Source organism: Corvus kubaryi, unplaced genomic scaffold, assembly GCF_017639235.1.
Source record: "Corvus kubaryi isolate FWS band 111438036 unplaced genomic scaffold, C.kubaryi_AGA036_p1.0 37260, whole genome shotgun sequence".
Classification (NCBI taxonomy): Eukaryota; Metazoa; Chordata; class Aves; order Passeriformes; family Corvidae; genus Corvus; species Corvus kubaryi.
The window spans coordinates 7,787,481-7,797,712 of NW_024581077.1; positions in this window are offsets into that span (position 1 = coordinate 7,787,481).

Consider the following 10,232-nt stretch of genomic DNA (forward strand, 5'->3'; position numbering starts at 1 on the left):
CATCCTGTGTTGTCCTATAAAACAGCTGATAGTCTGTGGCATGTAGCAGGGATGCCACAGAGCCAGTTTTAAAAGGAGGTATGAACCCAAGTCTCACCCAGGAGAGGCTACCCAGCTAATCTCCTCCTTTCCACAGAAACCTTTATCTGAGGAGAACAAAAGCTAGGACTAAGCACACATGGGTGGAATTTACCTTTTGACAGCTGCATCGCAAGGCTGAGGCTTATCATAAACTTACAGACACTGATACTGTAGCAAGTACAGCTCACATCTTTTCTTCTCATGCTGTCCCCCACATCTACTGTCTGTTACTGCCACCGGGGCAGGACAGTTCCCCGAGGGGAATCTCTGAGTTTTAAATAAGAGGTGAGCACTGTCATAGCTGAAGGGACTGCTGAGCCATTTAGTGTCCACAACACGCTGAAAACAGTATGGATATTCAACATTATAGTGTGGGAAAGTCCTCCAGCCCCCTGGCTATGAGCTCCTAAATCTCACTGTGCTACAGCCACAGAACGTTCCTGGGATCCTGTCATCTTTACTGTTGGGCAGGAAAGGACTACCTGTGAGGCTTTCTTGTAAGACACAACATATTTTGACACAAAAAACCAAAAAAGAGCATCAGCACACAGGAGAGCATAGAAACAGCTGACAGTTGGAGATTAAAAAAACTATTTGTTAATTTGGCTCCTCTGAGCACGCAGAGAAGCCTGATGCAATCTGACTGTGATCTAGGAGGCAGAGTTGGAAAGCAGATGAAGCTGCCAGGTTGCTACCATTTCCTGGTTTGATTGCTCAGATTGTCACCATGTCAGAGAGGCTGGCACAGCAGCATGGCTGGTGGAAAATTCTCAGCACTGATGTCCTTAGTGGTGCCAGTACCATGCATGCTGAGAGCACCTATCTCCACAATATAAATGGACAACAGTGAAGGAGGACCATAAAATCATGACAATTGTCCTTCTCCATGAAAAAAAATGGTGCCTGCATCCTTATAGCTGATGGCAACTACAGTTGCAGCTGCAAGCAACTGGTGCTCCAAAATCAGCTCTTTCAGCGGTTATGTTTGTCTGCAAATGAAGCTTGCTTTGGTTACTGGTCGAAGACTGCTGCACATCACACAGAATCAAGGAAATATAACAAGGAGATACAGTCATGAAGGAAAAAAATACAGGGAGATGTGAATTTAAAATGACAGGCCATCTGGAGAAGAAAATGAACAGGAAAAAAATGCAGGAGAGAAGTGAAAGCGAATAAGAGTGAGAATAAAAACAAGTGAAAAATACTGAGGGGGGATCAGTGATGGGCCAGAGACAGCCACACTTCCATCCTAACTGTGCAAGGGGAAGAAAATGCTGGATAGTCCACACTACAAAGTTTACTCAGTCCATGCACGGGGGAGATAGACCAGAAGATCGTGACAGCTGGTGGAAGGAAAAGAAATCCTTCTCCTAGTGCGACTGGAGCCTTTAATCTTTGCCAGAGTGGATTCTGGCATATGCTCCAGCCCTGCTGGGAACTGTTAGCAACATCATCCTAAAGCAGGGGAAGTTCAGCCTCCTTTCATTTAGCCTGCTTGATTCTCAAGCTAATGAGCCCTCCAGGACCTCAGGCCACAGCCCCCCAGGGTTTACACCCTTCAGATTGACACCTTCAGAAACTATTTTAGCTGAAGTGCTTATTTGCACAGGAAATTTCTCCCAGTTGGAGACTTTATTGTATGGGTATCTGTCTAGTGGAAACTCTAGCGCATGAGTCACTTGCCTGCAGCACAGGTAGCAAAAAAAAAAAAGCACCCACGGAGAATCTGAGCGGCCTGCGGCAAAGCCAGGAGCTGGTGACGGTGTCATACTGAAAGAAACACAAGAGTAGTGAGTATCAGCTGCCAAGGAGAACAGAAGAGCCAAGACAACACCTCTACAAGATTCCTGGTGTCACATCCAGTCTTCCCTTTGCAAAAAGACAGTTACAGTCTGGCATGTCACGCTAGAAAGGATGCTGGTCCCTCCCTCTGTGCAAGCAGGCGAAGATGTGCATTTCTCAGCAATTAAGCTGGGCCAGCTTGCAGCCAGTTACATTGATGCCAGTTTAAACGCCGATTTACAGAGGCCCTGTCTGGGGTTTGCTGCCAGCAACAGGAAATCCTGTCGACAGCACAGGGGCGAGCTGTGAGCCTGAAGAAGGGAAATCAAGCAGGGCAAGGACAGAAAGGCACAAAAACGTTGTGCTGGGGGAGAAGCCGTGTTTCCAAGCTTTTATTTCGGGTGCAAAACTGTGTAAATACAAATTCCTAGATTTAGGTGCTGTCGTGGCTGATATCACTGCACATCTTGGTGGGGTTCACCACGTTCCCTGGATGTCGTGTGACACGTCCTCAGCGACGATGATGATGGCGCCGAAGCCGCTCGGGGCCCGCGGAGGCGGCGCGGCGGGCGGGCACCGCTCGTGGTCCGCTGCCCGGCGGCGCCGGAGGGGCGGGAGACGGGAGGCGGGAGGAGGGAGGCGGGATGCGCGATGCGGGAGCCTCCCGCCGCTCCCGGCGCGGCTGTCTGCTGCCGCTCGGTGGCCGCCGCACGGTAAAGCACGGCAGAGCCGCGGCGGGGGCATGATCCCCGGCCCCTCGAGTTCAGCCTTCCCACCAGAAAGCGGCCGTGCTGTGCCGTGCCGGAGGAGGCTCGGGTTTCCCAGAAATGACCCGTCTGTGAAAGGCTGACCTCCTTCAGGGGTCCTTCTCCACCTGTTGCTGTGTCCCAGGACCGGCTCTCCCTCATGCCAGGGTCACAGTCACCGAACCTGGACGGGCCCCCCGCCATAGGTTTGGGACGCAGACAGGGTTACCCCTTTTTCTTCTTTTCGGGTGTGGGATGGAGCTGATTGCATAACGCAGAACCCCCTGAGGAGCTGCGTACTCGGGTCACTGAGTTTGCTTGGGCTGATGTGAAGTGACTCATTCTCTGCCTGAACTGGCATTCCCTCTGAGGTTTGGAGGGATTTGAGGGTAATGCCAGGATGCCCCTCTCCCTTGGCAGCAGCACAAGGCAGGAGCACACCATGGAAGCTCCACAGCTCCGTGCAGCTGTGTTTTGGGATACGGACTAGCCAGCTTCCACATTGCCCTCCTGGCAGGGCATATCTGTCCCAGCAAGTGTCTGTGGGACACGCTGTCATAGCATGTCTGTGACAAACCCAGACAGCTTCCTGCCAGGCTCTGTGCAGTGCCCAGGGCTGGGGCACAGAAAGCAGCAGTGTCACAAGCCTGTACACTACTTCCCTAAATACAAACGGCAGTCTGGGCAGGAAGTGAAAAAGTGATTGGGCACTGGAATCTGCCCAGGGAGGTGGTGGAGTCACCGTCCCTGGACGTGTTTAAAAAAAGACTGAACATGGCAGTCAGTGCCATGGTTTAGTTGATGTGGAGGTGTTCGGTCAAAGGTTGGACTTGATGATCTCACAGGTCTTTTCCAACCTAACTGGTTCTGTGATTCTGTGATGCCAGCGCAAAACCTGACTTTAAATAGAACACGGATCTTCACTTCTGCTCAGCCTAAGAATGCAAGCTGTCAAAGACTTGTGAATCACCTGATGCTTGCTCCAGGCCTGGCAGGACTGCCGAGCCACCACACAGCCTTGTGCCTCCGTTTCCTGGCTTGTGGGGGAAACAAACAGAAGTATTTGCAATCACCCACTGCTATGTGTACTGCTGAGGGTGGGGAGGTAGGCAGTGACCTGTTTCTGGGAAGTAATTAATTAAGGCTGTATTATTCTTTTGTCAGTTCTACTGAAGAGCTGATGTGTTATTTTTAGTCCTTCCCCATACCTGATAATTTGATAACTTAGTTCATACCAGACCAGGTCATGGGTAGACCATTTTGCCACAGAACTACCCAATGTCATCACACGGCATTTTCTTGTAGTTTTGACACCACTCTTCCAGATCACTGCCAGAGTATTTAACCAGCATCTCAGCTGGTATTTTTTAGCTTCAAACTGTCCAAACTCCATCATTATCCATAACCAAACCATAGAGTTAAGTGCTGGCTCGGAGGTGGACCCTAGAACAGTGGTCCCTTTGGTACGGTAAGGTCTTTCTCTGACATGGAAAGTTGCCTGGAGCTCTCTGCTGGTGAACATGGGTTTGTGATGGATGCAGCACAGTGCAACAGCGGACATCCCTCACTTAGCTTGGACATTTACTGTATTCTAAGCGCTCTACATCCCAAAATACTGGATCAGACCAGCTGGCCAGTTACACTTCTGCTGACAACTCATGTAAAGCGAAACTCTCCTCCACTCCCAACATCAACTAGCAAACAGTGTGGGCAACCTCCTAAGTTAGTAGACTTCGGACAGCACAAGGACAGGACTGGGGAGTGTTTCACCCATCCCTGCTGGCCTGTTTTTTCCTGTATCTGAGCTGTGTTTTCTGAGTGAGGCTGGTCCCTACTTACCAAGTTCAACATCTTAATGAACCCAGTGGCCTCAGGCCAGTATGTAGAAGTTCCTTTATGGCTCTGAAGTTGACAGCTGACATCTACTGCTCTCAGCAGTTCCACTGTACTGATAGCAGGGAGCTCTCTAACCCTGTGAAAACCTAGTCTAAGCAGGAAGCAGAGGTGTCTTAGGGGTCACAATAAGCCTGTGCTACAACATGGCCTGGTTTTTGCTTTCGAGTAAAAGGTGCACATCTCCAACACACAGCTCAAATACAGACAGCTGCGAGCACGTTATGAACAAGCCCCAAACCCAAGCCTGCTAAGCCAAAGTTAAATCTTCCACAAAGTGTGCAGCTGTCTCCCTGAGGAGAGGATGAGAAAGAGACAAAGAACCACATGTGGCAGATCTGAGTCAGGCCATTGAATACTCCACCGGAAAATGCTCAGACACCATAACGATGAAGGCAATCTAGGAACCTGGACCTAATAAAATTGTTTTCTGTTCTCTTTTTCTCTTACCTCCCCTCTACTTATTGTGGCTCAGCTTTTCCTCATTGTGTCTAGCTTTATTTCTTTGTCCTGGAATGCATGTATTGCCACATATAAACAAAGGGTCAGAGTGTGCACTCAGGTGCACTTTTACAAGCACAGAAAAAAATCTCAAACTTCACTGCTACCCAACTCGATGTGTGTCTTTGACTGCCATGGGACAGGAATCCCTCCCTGCTCGTGGTTACACAGAGGGAACAGAAATCAGCACCTGTCCCACTGGACTAACTCCCTCTCTTTTGGCCTTGATTTCATGAGACTGAAACTAGATGTTCATGTGTTTCCCCACAAGGGAATTTTGAAAGCTAGGAAGAGGATGTTACACAGAACAGCCTGATTCTGAGAATTTGCTTTTCCTCCTGTTCCCTGGTGCCATAGCAGATTGCTGTTAAGCAGGCTGTCAGCAGCCCTTGGCACTTCCATAACTGCGTCATTCAGTGCCTCAAGGACAGGTTCAGGTGCTCCAAGCAGCTCTCTCAAGCCACAAGAAGGTCAGTACACAAAGGGGACAAGTATTGAATCCCATGACCAGGGGCGTGCATCTATTCTCTGGGGATCAAATCACAGAGAAAGAGTGCCAGCACGTTGGTTCACAGAGCAGGTGGATACTGATAGAAACTGAAATCTTCAGTGGTTTGCATCAATGTGCTGTCTGTGCATTGCAGTGGCTGAGGAGAGATGAATTACACCTGACTTGACCATTTCTGCTGGAGAGTTGGTGAAGTTTGATGGGTGCACTGAGTGAAGAGAGACACCTGAGGTGCTGCCATGTCAGAGGGCCTTGCTGGATCACAACTCGACACCTGTATCTCTGCACCAAAGCCATTAAATTCTCTGCAAGGGTACTTTGCATCTGCAAGCACTCTGACACTATTATTAGGCTGTTTACAACCACAGTAAAGCAATATAGTCATGAGTGGGGTTAAGAGAAGGTGTTCTCAGACCTGTCTTAGCCCCAGAGTTTGCATGAAAGACACAACTGGGGCTAGACAAGGAATTTTTAGCAAAATGTTTTTCTCAACACACACAGTCATGGCTTCATCATGACTAAGCTGTGCTGGAGAAGCATTTTTATTTTGTCACAGTAGTCTGGGGGTCTGGAGTTCTTTCACTGTATGATTCTCTGGCTTCTGACCTTGCACCTGGGGAGAGATGCAGTCCACACTACGGTCGGTCTCTTTGGTATTTGTTGCTGTCCCCAGGCAATGTGCTTTCACAGCCTCATTTGAGCTCCATGGAATTTAGAGATGAAGTACAGGTAATTTTAATCTTTACACCAATAACTGATGGCAGTGCTATGTTCCCCTACCCACTTTCCACCCTTCACTGGATTTAATTCCTAGACAAATGACACCCAGTTTAAAAAGCTCCAGCCTCTCACTGTTCCGCTCTTCATTCTCTTTCCATCTCAGCCAAGTCGGCCATCTAAATATTGTCAGACAAAAGCAGGTAAATCTTTTTCTTCCGTCAGGCCCAGACAACATCCACTTGCAGATCCCATTCCACAGCCCTGGGCTTACCCGGCTCTGCCATTCAGATGTAGAGCGGGTGCCAGCTAGGGAGCCTCAGGCTCTAACACTTGCTAATCGCTCATGAATGCATCTGCAAGAGCCAGTCTTGGAGAAAAGGAGAGGGCGTATAGGTGGGGGCAAGGGCCAGGCAATGGGGGGGATCCCTGTCTCAACCCCTGACAGATTTGAAAACTGAGCACTATTTTTCCTAATCCTAGCCTTCCCTGCAATTGGACACTTGCATCGCAGGTGATCTGCTCCTTTGGGGACTTTCGGGGACTTACAAAAATCCTGATAGCACAGATTTGGCACAGTGAGCTGCATGAAAAGTACGTGCAAACTTGGAAGAATTTGGTTGTGGGATGTGTTAGAAGCACTTCCAGACTGTGTGCCCACTTATGGCCTGCACGAGTGTGATTACAGTCACCCACTTGGCACATAATCCCCATTAGTTCTGTTCTGATATTCATTTACAATGGGGACATACACGGGATCATCCTCAGATGAGATATGTGGAAGAAAGCAGGTGCCACAATACACAGTGAACTCGGGAGAGGATGAGAGTTAGCTACCCCTTCAGGGTCCCACTTGAACTGAAGGCTCTGGCAGCACTGGATTCTGTAGGAAGCTATCCCTATGAGACTGAGGAAGACAAACAAAGAAGTCTCAGGGGAGGGGGGAAAAATAGCTTCTGTGTAATTTCAAAGTTCATAAGTGGTGTGTGTTTGGAGAACAAAAGGCAAAGTGCTTGATGAAGAGCAGCCTTTGGAGGAGAGTGGGGGAAGTGGCTCATGCCATGCATAGGGCCTTGGTACAGTGAGAAACACAGGATTTGTCATTCCCCCCTAAGGTGGAAACGGCAGAAGGCATTTGAGCACAGGTCTGTCTGTGCTGTTTGCTTTTAGTAAGAACACTCCTAACTGAGCCTGTGGGAACAACCACGGCAGGGATAGTGGGGAGAGGGGAGGATTCGAGCAGAGAGGATGCTTGGAAAGTTTTTGCCTCATATGCACATCTCTCCATGTGCCCCAGGACTTCACATAACCCTGGCTCCAAGCCGCTTGCGAGACTACTCCATATTCCAGCTGATGGGCACCGATAGGAAATGCTTCCTGAGGTGAGTGCTTACAGCTACAGCACTCTGGCATCACGTGCATGGCAGGCATGGATGAAGCATTGGTAAAGAAAGAACAGACCCATCAAACCCTAGAAATTCGTGTTCTCACTAGCCTGCTTCCCACCTGGTTTTTGAAACCCAGCTTTCTTGCCTTTTCAGGGAGCCACTTGGCTTTTTGCCACGGTTGCCCTGTGCCAGTCTGCCCCTGCACGGCTAACAAAGGGCCATATCACCCAGTAATCATCGGGGCATTGAGAGACTGGGCTGTCAGGGGGAGGGAGAAGCTTTGTCCTCTGCTCTACCTGCTCCCCTAAAGAGTCAAGAGAAAGAAAAACTGTATTTTAATATGAATGAGGGCCTAATTTTTGTTATTCTTTCTTGATTCCCTTCCTTCTATAGGCTGTCATCTTGAGTGCAGAGTGCAGGCTATGACCATGCTACAGGGGACAGGCTGTCCAGAGCCAAGGGCTGGGCAAGCACAGAGAGCTGCAGGGCAGGAGTGTTTTCATACAGCTAACTTGGGGAGTGTTCAATTACAACAAAAATAAAACAACAAAATTAAAGGTGCCTGCTTTGGACAAAAGCTCAGACAAGCTCAACAGAACACAAGGCAAGGATTTCTAGTTGCCTTCCCCAAGCACACACACCCCTGTCAGAGGATGGTGGTTCCCAGGAAAACCTCCGAGGGGCAGTGGGGCTCTGGCCATGGTTCCCTGCTCACTAATACCGAGCCAGCACCCTGGTGCCTCGCTGAGCACCACCAACACGAGCAGAATGACACAGCGACACGCAGTGACTCTTCACAGTATTTACCAAAGCACAGGTGACCCACATTACAGCCAGCTACAGGAGGCAGGAGACCACCTAATCTATGTAAAATTTGAGACAATCTCTACCACTATAACATTATCCTCTTGATCAAAATGGGTTTAGCGATGCTCTGAGGTAGGAAATCCCCAGCATTTCTGACTCGGTGGTGTGAGCTCCAGAGCTGGATTTACAGCATTAGACAGCTGGTGCTCCCCCAGCCTCCATCTGTGTAAACTGGTGGTTTTGCATCACTTTAGAGCAAGCTTGGGCTCCAGCCCTCTGAAGGTAGTGACCCTAGTGAGAATGATGGGAGATCCTTGTAGGGGGAACTTCCTGGATGAAACATGTTCCAGCAACAGTCCTGTCTCACTGTGCTTAGACTAAGAGGCCAAGGCTGCTTTTGGACCTGAGCTTCTGTCTCTGCTGCCGAAGCACTACAGAAAGGGTTTTTCAGAGCATGCTGCAGCCCAGTGAGTGGCTGCATTCAGTCCCATATACTTGATAGGAAAGATGTGTGCTAATGTCTTTGCAAACAATTTCATGGGTGAGGGTATGGGTGTCAAGAACAAGCCAACTTACTTACCTGACTAATGCTCCACAGTATTAGGCAAATAATGAGCTAAGAACTGAAAAAGAAGGGGGTAGCTACAGAATGAAGGGAGAGGAGGACACAACCCAGGGTCAAAAACCAAACTATTCCTGCTATTTGGCCCTGTCGAGAAAAACAGGATCAGACTAGATCCGACCTGTGTTGCTGTTTCAGCTCAAAACAGTTCCAAAAGAAACATGAGTGGATACTTGCATCTGCTCTGTGAGTCATTCCCAACAGGTATTTTTTAAAAGCACATCAGCTCTAGAGATTCATGGGCAGCATATCCAGTCTGAAGGCTGATGGTGCCACAGTCAGATGTTCCAAACCTGATCACCCTGTGAGCTTCCCAAATGTCCACATCATGTTTCCCATAGCATTCCCTGTGTCTGTATGACTTCTGGATTTACCTTCCCAGTATGTTTCTATATGTGTCATTTATTTGGGGGAAAATAACTGGATTTCTTTTCCTTAATAAATTCTGACTTTAGATGGTATGGTTTTATACACTTACATAAGTCTTATTTCTCTCACAATGACATTAAAAAAGATATGTTTGGTGACCTGATTAGAGGTATGGTTGGGGAGAGGGAGCAAATTATCCTCACTGGAAGGGAATGCGTGGAAAAGAGTTTTTGTGGTTAAAGCATAAAACAAAAGGAATGGAGGACAAATGGGATGAGAAAACAAAAATATGAACAAAGACTTAAAGAAAAAAAAAAAAAGGACATTAAATCAGCTCCATGCTCACTAGAATGCAGGTCTGACTCTGAGACGGAAGCTGATACATAGGCAAAAACTGATCTATGTATGAAAATCGCAAACTACGAGCAGTCCTGCTGCCTTTCCAAACACACACAGAGCTCTCCGAGGGAGGATTTGCTGGCAGAGGTGGTATTACTCCGTCTGTACAACTCTAATCCCTCTGCCGCGGCTGATCCTCACCAGCCGTGTGTCCTCGGACGACTCGGGGGTTCCCGCAGCCTCTGGGACGGCCAAACACCAGGGCTGCGGCTTGTCGAGACCCCGCGTTTTTCTCCGTCTTCCCAAAGGGCTGGTTTTGGGGAACTCGGAGAGCCCCCGCGGGGATCACGCGTGTCCCGGGGTAGCCCTGCCAGCAGGGGACATGGGGACCAGCGGCTCTCTGCCCCACAAAGGGCAGCAGGATGGCTTCGCCTCCCAGGGACAATCCCTTTCCGTTCGTGCATCTGCGCTGCGAGCAC